Consider the following 17891-nt stretch of genomic DNA (forward strand, 5'->3'; position numbering starts at 1 on the left):
TCTTTAGCTCGCCCCACCATACGCTCCCAAAATCCACTCGAGCAAGGAGCATGGTGAGCAGAAAATTTCCACGTGATGTCATGAGCACACATATAATCGCCGAGTTCACTTACCCTAATAGTGTCATACACAGCACGATGTCCTCGAGAAGCTTGTTTAAAGCACAAAGCATTGTCAAAGTAAATCACTGAAGGGAATCGACGATGTGCAGTGAAACGCCGAAAGGCTTCCAAGAAACTGTCTGCTGGGGAGCGTAAATTAAGCTCTAGATGAACAGCGCGTATTACCGCACAAGCGAATAGCACGATGTATGATTTATGCGTTGGTTCACTTTTCAAGTAGACTGGTTCAATAAAATCTACACAAGTTACATCAAATAGTTTGGACCCATTCACTCGGTCAGCAGGTAGCGCTGCCGTAAAAGCTGTCGCAGGCTTCACCCTTAATCGCGCGCACCATCTACACAGCCCGATCACTCTTTTCACACACTGCTTCGCCTTCGTCACCCAGAAGTGCTTTTGGAGTTCCGTAATGGTTGTTGCGACTCCTGCGCCGGTAGCGATGAGTTCAGGTGTAATGTGGTCACCAGTAGGCAGAATCGAGTGTTTGATCCCCTCGTGGTACTCGACATTCCGGAGCCTTGTTTGAATTCTCAGCAATCCGTCCTCTTCCGCAAGAAATTGGTGCAAATCCCGAATTGTCGACGCCTTGGGTTGATCTCGTCCAACCTGGAGGACTGCTAATTCAAGGCGGAATCCTTGTTTTCGGCTAACGGTGTCTACTTCCGCATTTTATTTCACATACCTCGGATTGGAGGTCAAGTATTCGTACAATTCTTCGTCGTTTTCCAACCAAACTGGTCTTTGCCGCCAGGTCTTCCAGTCTGCAAGCGACGTTATTTCAAAATGTTGTTTACGGTTAAGCAGTCTTGAGACACCAGTAAATGGCAAATGATTGTACTTTGTCTTCCTCTCTGATGTTGGTGTCGATACGACGGCAAAGGGCGAGAACGTCAAGTGTGCAGCAGAAGTACAATGCATTTGAAGTTTGTGCGGACATGAAAGTTTTTTTATAAACGGGCCGCTGGCATCCAACGGCTGAACAAGAAATTTCACGAAGCATTATTTCACAGGCATCGCAACTCGGTAAATCAGTTTTGTGAACCAGAAACAAATCGCCTTCTGTTCCGCAGATACAAAAGACATCGTTAGCGAAGAAAACTGCCGGGTCTTATTAATAGACGACTGCAAATTATTCGTATTTCATACTCCAGCCATCGATGTCAACGTGATTAGTGGCACTTAGTTACGAGGTTGTCACGACTGAACCTATAGGACTGAATGCATCAATTGTACCGGAGTCGCGGTCAAAGAGAAAGCAGCACAATCGCTTTCTGTTGGCAATGCGGGGCTGTCCAGAACACGTCCGCTATGGAGTTCTGTCTTCCACCATACCCAGCTTCTCCACCACAGTTTACTATTATATACAGCTATTTACAGCCTATTTACACTCGCATATAGTCCAGCCGTACAAATGGCGGCTGTGATTCACAAGAAAAGCAGTCGTCAACTTCTGTGCACGCTTCACCATAGTGAGAGGTGCAACAACGCAACAATATCATGCACCAAATTTTCTTTTGGTCTCCTGTCTCAGTGGATCAGTAGCCAATGTGCTCGGCTGTTCACCCTAAGAAGACTGGTTCCATCCCGACCAGGATGATCAAATTGCCGTGAAGGCGAGATGTTGAAAATAACCGGAGCCAAGCAATAATAGTAATATCGTTGTTTGGGGTGACAAACCCCACATATAATAATAATAATAATAATAATAATAATAATAATAATAATAATAATAATAATAATAATAATAATAATAATAATAATAATAATAATAATATTATTATTATTATTATTATTATTATTATTATTATTATTAATATTGTTATTATTATTATTATTATTATTATTATTATTATTATTATTATTATTATTAATAGTAATAATAATAACTATTATTATTATTATATAATTGGTATTGATATAGTTACTAGTATTACTTTTGTTGTCCATTTTTTTCCTGTGTTCAGTTTATTGCTGTTGGAGCCAAGGTCTGTGTTGAGCCGCTTTTAGTTAAAAATACACGGCCGAAAAAAATAGAGAAGCATGGGCGTACCTTCAGCCCAGTTTTCATGCCTGTATAGTAGGCCTCAGGTAGTTTCGTGCGTGACACGACTCCGTAACGTTTTATCCCACAAACGCAATTTGGGCCGGTGATGTGTTGTCTTTCAACCCTTGTTTCTCTTGAATCTAGAAAGTATGTAGTAGTTCTGCGAGGGCAATTTGATTGATGAATTGTGCTTCGTGTCTAATAGCTCTTAGCGGGGCTGGAAAGCACACAACTAGACGCTGATACCAAAATCATAGAGCTCTGTATATTGGCGCAATGTTCATGGTGCTTTATTCGAAAGGAACTGCCACATTCGTTCAATGATTCCCACCTTTGTTCAACTTTGTTTGTATATCAGTTCCGCATGTCTGCCACTAGGCGTAACAAATATCAATATCAGTTGTTTGGAAATAAAGGTGCTGCTACGTATTGTGAAAAATAGAACCATGGTTAGGGTGCGAAAACACCTTTAAAAGCTTGGCAAGAAGTGGTTTTATTAATTTATTAACAGTCTCAGGAGCAAAAGTAGGCCACTTTTTCACTGTGCAGGATAATGTAACGCTATTTGCTCCCATTTCATTCACCCATATCGGTGTTCATTGTATTCAATCAATCATATCACTGATAGGTGACGAAACCTGTCGCGGCCTGAGCTTGTATTGGTTCCGTTCAACAACCATCCAAAGTCGCTTCACTCAAACGTTCTCTATTTTATTTTTATTAAAACAGCCATGAAAGAATGGTTGACCTTACAAAGAACTAGAAGTGATTGAGACTTTGCGTTTCTAAGCAATACAAAGCGGATGTTTCCACGACCTACACCTCACAGATGGGTTATTTGACGCTGGTCTACGCGATACACAATTCATTCTACTCTTCCATATTCACCACCTCGACGATTCACTTTACGTAGATAATAGCGCTGCCGGTTTGTTATTTTTCACATTCAGTCATAACATGTCTTCTCGGTTATCATCCTGAAAACATGTCATCACCACCACGGCATGATGTTTCGATACTTCAACGTCCACTTTGTCGCTCGCGAACCATTCTGGTTGGTTTAAATGTTGTCGTTCGAAATCAATGACGCCCGCCTAGCTCAGCATTCGTTTGTGACTAACACAGTGCACAAGCCCAGTTTTGTCGAGGCTTGTCCCCTTCCTCCTGATGTCACCACTGATTCAGTTGGCTGGCAACCGAACGAAAGGAAACTTCCAGCCGAAAACTCCATCCATCTCTCAGAGGGAAGCGACGCAGAACTTTGTCATCAGCTAGGCTTCGCGCATGCACTGTCATTGACGTCCACTTGGCAGCTATCCGTGACGTCTCTAAAGGAGGTGCACTAGACGTGTACTTCACGCTTTCTGTCATCACGATCATCATCATCAGCCTGACTACATCTGCTGCAGGGCAAATGTCTCATTGATGTTCCACCAATCAACCTGGTCTTGACGTTCCTGTTGCCACGCTATACCTGCAAACATCTTACTATCTTTGGTCCACCTAATTTTATCTTTTCATTCCAGCTGTTGGCATAGCTTTAGAATGCAATCAGTTACTTCTTCAGAGCAGCAGTTATCCTGCCTACGTGATGCGTGCCTTTCCCATTTCCATTTTTATTCATTTGAACGAATATATCCTTAACTCCCATTTTTTATTGACCTACTATGCTCCCGTCCTGCTTCTAAAGGTTACACATGTTTTCATTTCTATTACTTGCTGTGTCGTCCTCAATAAATTAAGTTATCTTTGTAAGCCTCTTTATTTCTGCTCCATATGTAAGTACCGGTAAGATGCAGCTCTTATAAGTCTTCTTCTTGAAAGACGATGGCAGACTACCCTCAATAATTTGAAAGCATTTGCCGTACGTTTCTCGAGTCTGCCATTCATTTCTCATGTCTAGGTGAATTCACAAACTTACCATGCTATTTTCACTGCACCATATCTAGCCAACTACTTCTAAATTGTGTGTTATTCCCCGGTGCGCACACAGAATGAAAGATATTTCAATTTTAGTTTCGCCATTTTGACTGCTTCACTTACGGTTATCTCGTTCTCTATAGAAGGTGTTTAGGATGCGCAAGTTAATACTTTGTGTGAAATCTAATATTCTCTCCCCTGTGGCTTTTTTTTAGAGCCGATGATATATTTTTTTAACTCCATGGTCTTCAACCTGCTTCTTGCCTATAGTAGTATAGGGAGCGCGTAAGCAGACAACATACAGCATTCTTGCCTACATCAGCAATAATGTCACCCACGAGCATGGTATACTGTGTCTTTGTCTCATTAATTGATGAGTCTCTCTTTCCGTAGAAATAATAAACTAAATTTATATTATGGCTGAATGTAGGCGCGTATGCTTGCATGAAATTTTTATCACATACCTCTTATCAAACGTAATTGCAATGCTTCCTAAACTATCAGTTATCTTCATTACTCCCTTATTTTTAGCCATATTTTCACAGATAAGCGAACCCTCCCTTAATTTTTTTCTGTCGGGTATGTCACGAAAGGATAGGATATTTCAGTCTTCAGCAGTGTTTAAGCCTCACGTGTCCTCCTAACTTTGCCCACCCCTATACATCTCATTTACCACCCTCTTATTTCTGTATGAACAAAGCTATTCTAGCCTTCCTTGATAGCATTATAGCGTTAGACATACCCAAGTTCATATAGCCAATCGCGAGAATTCGCCAACAGCTTTGAAGTAGGACTCAACACTAGCCAACACATCCAAGTACGAGCAGTAACTGCCTCACTGTTGGGAAACATGACCAACTACACAGCAACATTATTTGCTTGTAAGCTACCGCTAGCTGAAGCAAGAAATCATTAGACAACAATAGCAGAAGTTTATCTAGGTATAGAGAGTCCTGTACAATTATTTTCCGGTCCTGAGAACTAATACACTCTATCAGATGATGGCTGGTGAGCTGTACTTATATTATGCGAGAAAATTCTGGACAGGGCAGAGAATGCAGATCGCGTATATTGTCATGCGCATTAAGATTTTGCCGCTAAACAATGACTGCAATGACCTATGGTTATTTATACCGTTGATGTATTGCTACGCTCACGTGCCTGTACTTTTAATATTAAGACAGTATGCGATTCATTCTTGGGCACAGAATCTATATTTTATTTGGCAAGTAAATAGTTTGGCAGGCCCACACTATCCGGAATTGTGCCATAGGACTTTCACACGATGTCGGAGAAATGTTATGTAAAAGTTGTAGAAATATTGTGTAACAATCTTTTGGACTGCAAGGTGTGTTGGTTACAGTGCTCGATCTTTGACAAAGGAACTGTGCGTCTTATCCTGGTCATGGAAGGCACAAATGTCATGTTAAGACAAATACTAGGGCACCAAGCCTTTTGATTTTTGTGGAAGGTAAATAAATACCGGTGGTCAGGTTTCCGGAGCTTTTCACAGTGGTGTAGTTGGTAATCATAGCAAAGATTTCTCTCGTAAACAGTTAAAATCTTCTTGTACCGAGGATAACTAACTTTTTTCTTCTATCTGTAGTACGACGAATAGAAAAAGCCACAGTCAACTGGAACCAGTCAACGTTCGTGAATATATCCGATATGGGCTTCGACACATCTCCACACGTCACTGGAAGTAGGTGCAAATATTTCACTATATGAAATATAACCTACGTTGGCCTGAGAGGTTGTGAATAGCATATGCTGATCTATAAACGTTGTCGATCATCATTAATCCCGATAAAAGCAGTCGCATATACGACATAACTTGCACATAATATTGTATGGTCTGGCTGAAGTTGAGTTTAGTTTGTTTGGCATTATTCTTCTCAATTGACTGGAGAGAACAAATATTCGAAGGGTGGGTGAATCGCAGCTATGAGAAATTTGTGAAATCACTATTGAAGTATTACACTTATTGTATAACTTCAAAGAGTATATGCGTTGCGTTTCAATGGTGTTCTATTGTGCGCTGAAAAGTGAGACTTACAGAACGCCGTTAAAATCGACAAAATGCGCTTTATGTAGTGTAGGAGCCATACTTGCCTCACAATAACATTACCACTCTTGATATCCAAAGTTAACGCTTTAGAAATACGTTTGTTTTCTATTGTCATGCATTTTATGGCATCACGCCGGTGTCTCGAACACGTTACCCACTGGGCACAAGCGGGCCACCGTTACACGAGAAGTAGAATATTTGAGACTTTCCTAAATATACTTGCAATACACACTCACTTATTCTGATCAGTAACACACAATTATTACAAATATAGAATTTGATAAGACGTTATAACACTGCGCATAATAAATCTGCGCTACAGAAATGGTACCATTTTAAGGCAAGTTTTATGCGGCAAACGATTTTGTCACTACTATTTTATACGCGAAAACATAGAACAAATATTCAAATAATGAGTGGCACGCTCAAGACGCTGTCATTCGCGAGATTGGAGTGCATGTCTTTGTGTAATGCTGCTGTTGAATCTACTTTTGAAATGAATAATATGGGGCAAATGTGAAATGCTTGCTTATCAAAGGCCGCGCTAGAAGACACCTTGTGACATTTTGTGCAACAGCACACCCATAACCTCGGCTCTCACGTCAGTGTTCTTTACTCTTTAAGCTCGGTGGGACAAAAATTTCTGACTGTGTCATTAATGTCTTTGTGCAGCTCACTTCATTACATCGATAATATAATACGTGGCTATTCTGTATTATACAAGCGAAGGCCAAAAATTGGTGCTGATATTAGCACGTATATAGCAATAACCACGTGGATATGGTAATGATGTGACAATGCTATCGTTTGCCCTCTTTACTCATTTCTCAACAGAGGACTGGGGGGCCTTCTTTTCCAAGTACACCGAGGGCATATATACGGGCTCCGACACCATAGAGTGTTACCCGCACAGCACTATTATCATCAAGAAGCTGTTCGAAGACAAATACGTTGGGAAAGCTGGACTGCAATACCTGGTCGCTTGGAGCATCTATAGGCAATTTTTCGAGTTCACTGTGCCATATTTCTTCCGCGGTGGCAGAAAGGCCGACGAATCTTGCTTCGTGCACGTCAAGAATGTCATGAACCTTGCAATTCTCAGCCACCACTTCCAGACATGTATGTATATTCACTGTTCACCTCTCGCAAAACCACCTTCATTTCGCGATTGGGTTAAGGAGACAAGCTGAAAGCAAATCAGTCGCGGGGAAATGGCACCAGTTTCAGTGAATGAAATTTTATGGTAGCAGGTTACACGGCAAGAACACGGGGCAGATAGCACTCACGCAATAAAGACAAATTGTCTCCTAAAGGGGCCCTGCAACACACTTTAATAAACTATCAAATGAATTATAGCAACATAAATAACGACGCCAGCCTGGCGCAGAAACTGGCTCTGTCGCAGCTGGTACGAAAAAATGGCACAAAATCGATGGAGCAAAGAAAGCGACAGCCGGTTCTTTTGGCTACGAGCACTGCAACTGCATAAAAAAAGCGACATAAGGAACAACTTATGCGGCACCAAGTGCATGTTCACGGCAACAGGCGTCTCGTCTCTAGATGCCGCGTCGATGCCTTCTGCCATGCGATCTCGCAGTCTACACACTATGCCCCCGCACACTATCTTTTACATCTATAGGACAATGGTGTTGAGTACGACAGCGCCTTAGCAACTAAAGGTTCAACAACTGTACATAAAACAAAGATGGCTGCGGGTTAGGTGTTGAACCAAGGCTAGTTAGGCTAGCGAAACTTTGTTATACATGAATATGACCGTTTACTCACGTAGCCGAAGCACAGCTCGAAAAGAGAAATAAAATATGCACGCATTCTACAGGTAAAGCAGACACCAGTACCACTTACAGCTACTATGATTATTGGTTGTAGACATGAAAAACTATATTTTCATTGTGCACCCATAAATACATTCACATAAATAACTGTCGCATCAAAACAGAAGACGTTGGACCATAAAGTTAGTTTGGTCTCTGTGTTTAAAGCAAGGTTGTTGGTTCATGATTTTATAAAAGGATCTCCAATAAAGTTATTTTGTCTCCAATTGCCAGGCATTTCTCGGCCAAAAACTTTGTTTACATAATCTAAAAATATTACAACAAATACTATCCGGACTTACACTAGAGCTGAAAATTTCTTGCGGTTGGAACATTCCTTTTACTGTGGCAGAAAATGACTGATTATACATTTCTCTTGCTTTTGGCCAAACTTATTTCAGCAGGTAAATCAATATAAAGTTTTACTTGCGACGTTACTTCAATTAACAAGGCCAATAGAATTCTCTAAAACCCAATGTGCCATGGCAACCATTCTCCATGTTGAATGCGCTTTGCTTATTTTCTTTTTGCCGGAACATTCAAAGGGTTGTGACAGGTCCACCTTTTATTTTATAACGCGAAGACTTTACTGAAATCACTCCCGCATACTTGCCTCCCAGGTCAAGTGTTTTTCATAGAATCGCTGGTGGTAGAATTTCGGGCTTGGAAGTTTTCCTTAGAATGGCCCAAATGCGTTTATTGCATGCTTGCGTAAAATATAATAATGGCAAGAGGCATTTATGGGCAATTAGCGGCAGAGACACATTAAATAGGCTGCGCTGAAAAGAATTTTCCTTTAAAAGCTTAATATTTGCTACAATATGAACATGAATTAAGTAAAAAAACAATAGGTGTGACATATTTGACCTGTTACTTATCATTGTACGAAGATGAACGTAATTCAAAGACAACGACCTGCTACCGTATGTATGCCAATGCTGTGGATTTTTAAAGCTTTTTTGCCGTCGTTAATCTTATTGTCATTGGCCTTAATTTCACGAACTAATACTATGGATACAGAGTTAGGCAACAAATTGTGCATGCATATTTTTCTTCTCCGCAGTGGTTACACCTGGTATGATAGGCGAAGTGAGGCACATGGCGTTTCGGATCAAGAATACATTCTGGGAGGCTCTGAACTCCTCAAGCTGGCTCTCCTCCACTTTTCGAACACGCTTTCTGACCAAGTTGGATTTAGTCAAGTTCCAAGTAGGAAGCCCAGAAGATCGATTAGACCCTGAGTCTATCGAAACGTTTTACGGTCAGTACTTCCAAGCTCAGTGAAGAAAATTTTGAAGGTCGAAGCCTAAAAAAACACATACATTGGTCGTGAGTGGTACAAAGCTGGAAACACAAATTACTACTTGGACATAGCGGCTAAATGCAGTCGGTAAAGCACGAAGCTTTTATAGCAAACAACAACTAAGCGGCAGAGCATCTGTGCCAATTTTAGGCATTACATTCATGAGAGTGCTTTTGTTTCAGTCGCTGAACAAGCATGAGTGCGTATTTGCTATTCATATTGCTCGTTACAGAATATCTTATGTAATGAGTAAAGCTAAGTAAAGAAAATTTGTTTAAATAAATTGGCCTGTAACTGCTTAACCCTTTCGGCACTGGTGTCTTATCGAAAGGGCACAAACGTTTCTGATTGTGACGAAATTGACAAAGAAATTGAAGCAAATGTGTGGCATATCCTTATTACACCTGCGAAAGCATAGGCAGGAGTTTTTTTAGATATTATCTTCTCCGGAACTCGGCAAAGCGGAAAGCAAGATTGAGGAAGGGACAACCATTGCCTTCCGCTTTTTCGGCTGGTTGCACGTGTCTCGAGTGCGCTGCAACACTCCGCGCACTAGTCCATGCTACTTTTAAAACTCGTCAATTTATTCGTCATCCAACTTTTTGGTGATCACTCATGACAACGCGGAGAATATTACGCTCTGCAAATTCTACTAATAGTACCACTTTCATAGTTTCACACTGCGCCCCCCCCCCTCCGATTCCGTTTTTTTCCACCTTCTGCATTAAGTTTCGCATGAATATGGTGTGCTGAGGACTCTGTATTCGCATTTCTTGCTACATACTTTCGAAGAGTAGCCGACTTCATCAGTGGACAAATCCTTGGAGAGTAAGTCTTTACTAATTTGTGTTTATATTCCTTGTTCAATTTCAAAACGAGGCTCACCATAATACTAGAGAGCTATTCACATTCTCGTACAAGCTATCTTAGATATTTTACGCCCCGTTTCATGCATGCTCAGCTATTAATGAAAAATGCCGCAATACACATAGCTAGGCTCTCTTAGTTTGGGATACACATGTAATACGAATTGATAGCCGATCAATAAACAGTCACTGCTGACAGATAACTTGCCAATTGAGATAACGACCTCAATATAACCTTATGACCATTACTTAGCCAGTTTGAATTTTATTGGGACTATCATTACCGGTTGATATTCAAGGGCAATGAGACACGATACCGACAAAGCTTAGTAATGTCTTAGTATACGAAACGTTTGGAAGGACGAGGATGTTAAGGTGTGAGCAAAAGCCGGACGCGCCGCTCCTAAGCATGCACATCGCATGCGCATAGAAGCCACAATATAATTATTTCCGGTGATTACAAATACTACCACATGTTGGCCAATCAAGAATGTATTTAACTTCACCGATACACACCAACAGTTACATTCGTTAGAGTTTTTAGCCAGTTATAACCAAATTTTTAATAGCAGAGTCAAGATGGTTTTTACTTTCTCTTAACTTGTTTCCCATGAAATAATTTAAGCAAGGTATTATTGCGGTGTTTCGTGAGATTCTTCATGAATGCGCAATGCATTTGCCAAATGCGGGAGATGTATAAGCTCCCTTCAATAGCATATTCAATTGAGCATTTAGCGTTTTGTACTGCAAGACTCCTATAAGCGCGATGCGCTGCATTGACATCTCTATTTACTAATTGCATGTTGTACATTATTATCAGAATGAAACAAGTGCGCTGGTTGCAACAGATGCGCTTTTCATCAGAAACCACTCCAATGCGCTCTCGCGTGAAGCGTCTCTGCATTAATTCAAACCAGTTTCGCATAGTAACGTGCTTTCTATCGCATTACGCAGAACGTCTTCCCGACGTACCATTTAACCGGCTGTTTCCCTCGTGGATACAAGGTCGTCGCCTTAACACTCACTATCGTTGGAAAGACCGGAGAACGAGGTTTTACGACGAGGAGGCCGTCAATGCTTTTTACATGTGGAAAAGCACCGTTGTTATTCCGACAGGCATCGTGCATGACCCATTCTTTTATCAGTACGGACCAGTCGCACTGAACTATGGTGGCCTTGGAATGGTAAGTCTCCATTTATTTTTTCATTAGGCTTCAAGCTTATTGTATTTCATGCAACTTTTCCTCCCTGTGGGACCAATCCAATATTATACCTCGAACGAATGAAATTTTGGTGTTTACTTTCAGATTATAAATACATACAAAGGTGTTTTCGACAGCCTGACAAGTTCCCAACACGAGCTCTATGTCGAGACCTGTAGTGTAGTGAAAGCTTTTCGCGAAAGTAATGTTTCAACAGTATTTACGTATTGTTTTGTGCCTTTATATGTTTGTGTTATCTATAGACATGAAAAACCACAAAGATTTGGGAAGGATGTTCACCCTTCCCCCAAAAATTAGGTGTAAATAGGCAGTTTCATACAATCTTTCAATAATGCCTTTTTTCTGCGATTTCCGGTGATACTGCTTTTGTTATAGGACAGTTCTTTATGGAAGCTTTTGGTTCACTCTCTACTGCCTCAGTAAAATAGGAAAAATTATAGATTATTTGTATTTTTCTCACTAGAGATTTCTATATGAAATTCGCAAATTCATTTCAGAAAGTTCTCTGTAAAGTGTACAACCTAGCTGGACCTTTGTTTGGCTCTGTGCTGCGCATAGTTTCTAAAAGAAGTGCAAAAATTGGCAATAATGATACTTCGGCCTAGCTTGCCACGCCTGTGACACACTAAAGTGGTCCAAGAAAACAGAAGCAGAAAAAAACGCATACAATTGAGAAACCTAAATTGTTTTTTCAGAATGAAGTTACCTCCCAGTATTTTTGTTTGTTTTTTCGCGAAAAAATACTTTCATGATTTTCAGCCACTAATCGAATAATTTGCGGTGTGGTAAATGCATACTAACTCAATTTCCTGCATAAGAAAGAGGAAGTGTAATCAGACAACATGGTTCCTAGTTCCTTTTGTCAGTAATTTATAATACACGATACATATCATTTTGATAGTTAACTAAGCAAATATGCAGAAATTTCTTTTGCTTAGATGTGATCATATTAGCATTTATAATTAGCGTCACTTTTTGGTCTTATAATGCACACCCTATGCGGTGGTGTAAAACTATGGCACGACCTTGGCTGCTGTGATCTCGTCGCAGCTGTAAAGAAGCATGCTATTAGACTGACAAATCCTACACTAACCAAAACGTGCTGTTGGCAACTACCCGAATAAGTTTGACTTGTTCTGCCTGTAGGGTTGCGGAAAACGTACGGAGGGCATGAATACGTGGCACATCGTCATACCATGTGCCGTTCAAAGCGCGATTAGTAGAACTTCCTTTGGATCCATTCGAAATGCCCATAATCGTGCCTCCTACCAACGGTTTTCTTGGTCGTTGAGGCTTGAGATATTTTGGCGGTATTTGATTGTTGAAGTCGCATTAAATAAGTAACAAAACCTATTATTTGCATAATTGTGGCATCTAAGCCTGTGCTATTGTTCTATTTTTAGATTTGAAGCACTTCATGGCAGGGACTCTGTCGAACACTCCCGTGGAATCCACACGCCCACTGCGTATACACGTTCCCACTCTGCTCTCCACTCCTATGCTCCCCCCCTCTCTCTTCTAGGTTCTGGAGGTGGCGCAGCAACAACGCTAAGCCACATCAAAACACAAAATGTCGAGCAGGTGATTCCGAGGCGACGAGGCCATGCGAGTTGGCAGCGAAGGCAGCGAACGCTTGAAGCAACTGCACCAACCTGGGATCAATGGTGAGGGCTAGTGGTTCAAAAAAGATTTTCCGGACCACGGCTTCAGCCACACCTGCAGCGTGCGTGACCGGCTTCGATTCGAAACGAACTTGACCAAGGTCGGCAACGTCCAGAACGAACAACACTGGAACGTGGTCGCTGGCGGGCTGCGATAGGAGTTCGGACCGGCGAGTAACAACGATGCCAACCACAGTGGATTTATGGCGTGCTCAACCTGCAAGTAGGCGTAAAGGTCCTGCGAGGAGCTCGTGATGAGCGTGACAACGGCTGCCGCAACCCGATGAAAACCTAGCATCAGCCCAAGGTGAATGAAGTAGGAAAATGGCTCATGGTGCCTACGACAAGCGCGATAGCTGTCATTCACAGTCAGCCACAGTCTGTCCAGTCAGTTCAGTCAGTCTCATTAAATAGAGGTGGCTAAGAGCGTAGCAGTCGTCGATGTCGATCTGTATATCTCCTAACCTGAGTAGTATGCCTTTGTTTCCAGGTCACCTGTACCTGGGACCCGGAAATACACTGCACAACGGAGATCCGTTGAACGAAGACGACGGCATGGGCAAGTCACACGACGAAGCCTACGAGCGAGCCACAAATCACGAGGATGTCTTTGCGGCTGACAAGACATCTGCAGCTCTCTTATTTAATGACTTCAGACGCACTAATAACTGGCGCTCTGCTTTAGGTGCAGTCGGCCTGGGATCGAAGAGTATTATAGAAGAATATGTTTTGGTTCGCAGCCTCTACGAAACGCCAGTAAATACACGAAAACGTGCACACAACAGGCAGTCAGATACAGCAGGCGCAAAGCGATACCAGCCTGACTCAAGCACCGGTATCGGAGGTGTCGGAGGTGACAGTAAAAGTTCCGCAGAACTCGTTCAAGAGATTTTGCCCGTACCTCACGACCACAGTGTGTTCACAGTGTTCCGTGACGGCGAAATACTCGCCACATGGGCCTACGCAATGCTGAAGACAAATTTAGTGTATGACACTGAGAAAACGTTTCCAGGAAATCTAACTAGCCTCTCACGTTTGCCAATGGACCGGCTGTATCTTTACATTCCTCGCGGCACCTACCTTAACTTACCATCTCACACAAGAGCTGTGAGTTGCACTGTCAAGGTTACTCCTCATGATCTACCCCCCCCCCCCCCAGAAAGGCTGGCTCTAGGTTGTCCAACCTGTGAACTCTCACATGCTAGTTTGTGGTCTTAGCTCCGTCGAATTTAAGAACGCCTTGGATACAGGCATAAGCCCCGTTAGGAAAGGCGAGACAAACAACCCGATGAAACTGCAGTTTTTCGTAGGATGTCAGCAGAAGTTCCACGCCGATTTGGCTAAGAGCTGCTGGGGTCTTAAAATCACACCGGGAAGCGAGGATCAAGATGGCGGCGACAAAAAAAAGCATACCTGCGTGCATTAGTGCGCCGCCAAACAACTTTGCCTACGACCTTATTCACATTGACAAGACTAGTCCACGCTTGACCAAGTTTGCCAAGCAGTTTCCTTTCAAAGGTCACGTGGGCACAGCTATAGTCGACTATGAGTGCCAGTTCGTTGGTGACCCGTGGCTAAAGATGGGTCCTACTTACAACACGGGGAATGACTTGCTAACTGGAACATAGCTTGGCCTGCCTACTGATGTATCCTACACTACCAGCAACTAGTCAAACTACGAATCGTACCAGTGAAAACCAGGTCTGACTGTCACCATGCGACTTCGAGCCGACGTTATGCACATATGCCCACGCGCCACGAGAAAAATTTAGACCTAATAAAAAATACATACTTCACCGTGATTTGAAACCAATGACACACTTCACTATTCAACCGAGTTTCAGTTTCCGCATGTTGCCAGTAAGCAAGTCAAACAAAGATCATACCGGCAGTATTGAAACTTTCTAGTCATTGCCGCATTTTTTAATTGGCACAGAATTGGTGGTTAATTATGACGTGTACACCATAGCAGCCGACAGCGCCACTCTGCCGTCAAGCGTAGGGCCGTACTTGCGCCACACCAACGAGAACATCAAAGCAAGTCACAACAGCCTCATACGTCACGGAGGTCCAGTAAACCCTGCTCGCACGGAGACCGAGGTGACCGAACACAAATAAGGCAGAGCTCCTGGAATTTGCGCAGGCATAAGCAGCATGCAGCGGTCTCAAGAAGCCAACGCTTGATGCTTTTTTTCCACAGTAAAAGCAAGTTGAAAGAAAGACTTTTGTTTGGCTTTTTATTACTAATACCGGAGCGTCGCTCTCGTTGTCGTCGAAGACTAAAAGTGATATATATATATATATATGTATATATATATATATATATATATATATATATATATATATATATATATATATATTGAAACCATTCATGAACGAGCCACTGTGGCTCATACTTGTTTTGGGCTGCGAAGAAGAAGAGAACATTTTCGTGGCTCTGGTTCGGGTTAACTCCTGGCTGTAAGTCTTGTTTTGCTCGGGAAATTACTGGTGGAGGTGCTGGGTACGTGTACTTCGGCTGTGTCGGCCATGTTTGAGACGGCTACATCTCCCAGAGCAAGTAGCAGCCGCCGCCTGCGTGGGTTACCCCCTGAATTAGGTCCCTTGGTATCAAAACCCAGAAAGATGGCAACTCCGACGACAAGCCAGGCGGTCCAAACCAGCGATGCCCATGGTTCTCTTTTCGCGCATGTTTTTTATGCGCCACAGACACCAAATCCGTTCCATGGAGACATCTTCGAGGATGTTGATGACTGGCTCGACCACTACGATTGGCTTGCCAGTATCAACGAATGGGACGATGTTCGCAAGCTGCGTCGAGTTTACTTCTACTTAGAGGATTCTGCGAAGACGTGGTACGAGAACCACGAGGGCTCCTTTGCAACCTGGCAAGAGTTTAGCCGACAGGTCCGTGACGCCTATCGCAACAGTGAAGGGAAGCAAAGGGCTGAACAAGCCATATCATGCAGAAACCAGCGTCCGAACGAACGAGTATCAATGTCGAGGACATGCTTCGGCTCTTCAAGCGCGCGGATCCTGCCATGCCCGAGGAAAAAGAGGTGTGGCATTTGATGCGCGGAGTAAAGGAACAGCTTTTCGCTGGGCTCGTTTGCAATCCACCGACGACAGTCGCCCAGTTCATCAGTGAGGCAACCACCATGGAACGTACGCTGCAGCAGTGGTCGTCACAATACTAACGCCAGATCTCGACCACCGCATGCTCTATCGGCGCTGACAGTGAAGTGACAGTGACACTTCACTGACACTTCACTTCACTGTCACTGTGACAGTGACAGTGAAGTGAAGTGACAGTGACAGTGACAGTGACAGTGAATGAAGTCTGCTCTCGCAGACTTTATTCGGAGTATCGTTCGGGCAGAATTCAGACAGCTTCAGGCAGTGGGATCCCATCCACCTGTGTCAGCCCTCGCGGATGTAATCAGACTCAAAGTCCGGCTGGCCGTCACACCCCTGGCCCCGATCGCACCACTGATTCCCGAGGCCCCAGTCGTGACATACGCAGTGGCATTGCGATCCCCTGCGCCACCGGCTAGAGATCCTGCTATGCGGCCAAGGTACCAGGCCATGCAGCCATTCCACGACACTGCTTCGAGCCCGCCTCTCGGCTCAAGGTTTCCGAGCACACCCACCTATCTGATGTGTGCCTCAAGAAAAAATAGTAGCAAGGCAAGCACGTGGCGCACCTCGGATAACCGTCATCTCTGCTATCATTGCGGCGAAGCGGGTCACGTATACTGGAATTGTGAATACCGGCAACTAGGTCTCCGCGGCTTCCACCCTGATGCTCGATGCCCGCACTATGGTGAGCGTCCCGGGTGATCGAAGCCTATCTCACGGGCCTGCGAACACCTTAGACTGTTCAGCACCACCAGTTGAGATCACCATCGCCTCGCCGGTCTACGTCACCAGGTTTGCCATCGACGTCTTGCGCTCCTTTCAGGAGCCAGTCACCAAGTCCCCACAGGGGAAACTAGAAATGGCGACTTCTCGTGTTGAAGTCGCGGCCCGGCGAACTGTAAAATACCCTCCTTGGACGACGTGACCGGACGAGGACCATTCCGGTTTTGCAGTGTGTTCCGACAGCAGAAAGATCATTTCCACCGAAATCGCCATCTTCGTCGACGATCAGGCTGTCAACGCCCTCGTTGACACCGGTGTCGACTATTCCGTAATGAGCGCCACACTGGCATCTGAACTAAGGAAGGTTACCTCACCATGGCAAGGACCCCAGTTGGGCACGGCAGGTGGCCATCTGGTGATGCCTACTGGTATGCGCACAGCACGCATTCGAATACGCATGTCGACATTTGCGGGCTCTTTTCTCGTATTGCGCGCGTGCTCTCGGCCAGTCATTCTAGGAATGGACTTCCTTCGTGAATACGGCGCCATCATCAACCTCAGTGAATTACTTGTGTCGTTCGAGGATCCTTTTTGCGCTGCAACTGACAGTACACAATTCCGGAAAAGAGCGCTCCGTGTTACCGATGATTCTCTGACTCTCCCATCTCAAAGCAGCCTCTTTGTCAAAGTAGAGTAAGGACAGGGCGTGTCTGACGCAGTGATTGCAGAGGCTAATTTGTCTCTCCTTATTTCACGACAAATCTGTGTTGCCTGAGAATTCATTCAGCCTAGCAACAGGCATAATCAGCTGATGGTCACGAACTTCAGCGACGAATATCGCCACCTAACGAGACACACTGTCATTGCATATTGTGAAGCTCTTGCCGATGCCGATGGGTCGTCCACGTTAGCTTAATTTTCATCGAATTTCCACCCTGACGAGGCCTTCGCAAGCACTCTCAACGTAAACGAGAGACAACCTTCGTCTCAA

Source organism: Rhipicephalus microplus, chromosome 3, assembly GCF_043290135.1.
Source record: "Rhipicephalus microplus isolate Deutch F79 chromosome 3, USDA_Rmic, whole genome shotgun sequence".
Classification (NCBI taxonomy): domain Eukaryota; kingdom Metazoa; phylum Arthropoda; class Arachnida; order Ixodida; family Ixodidae; genus Rhipicephalus; species Rhipicephalus microplus.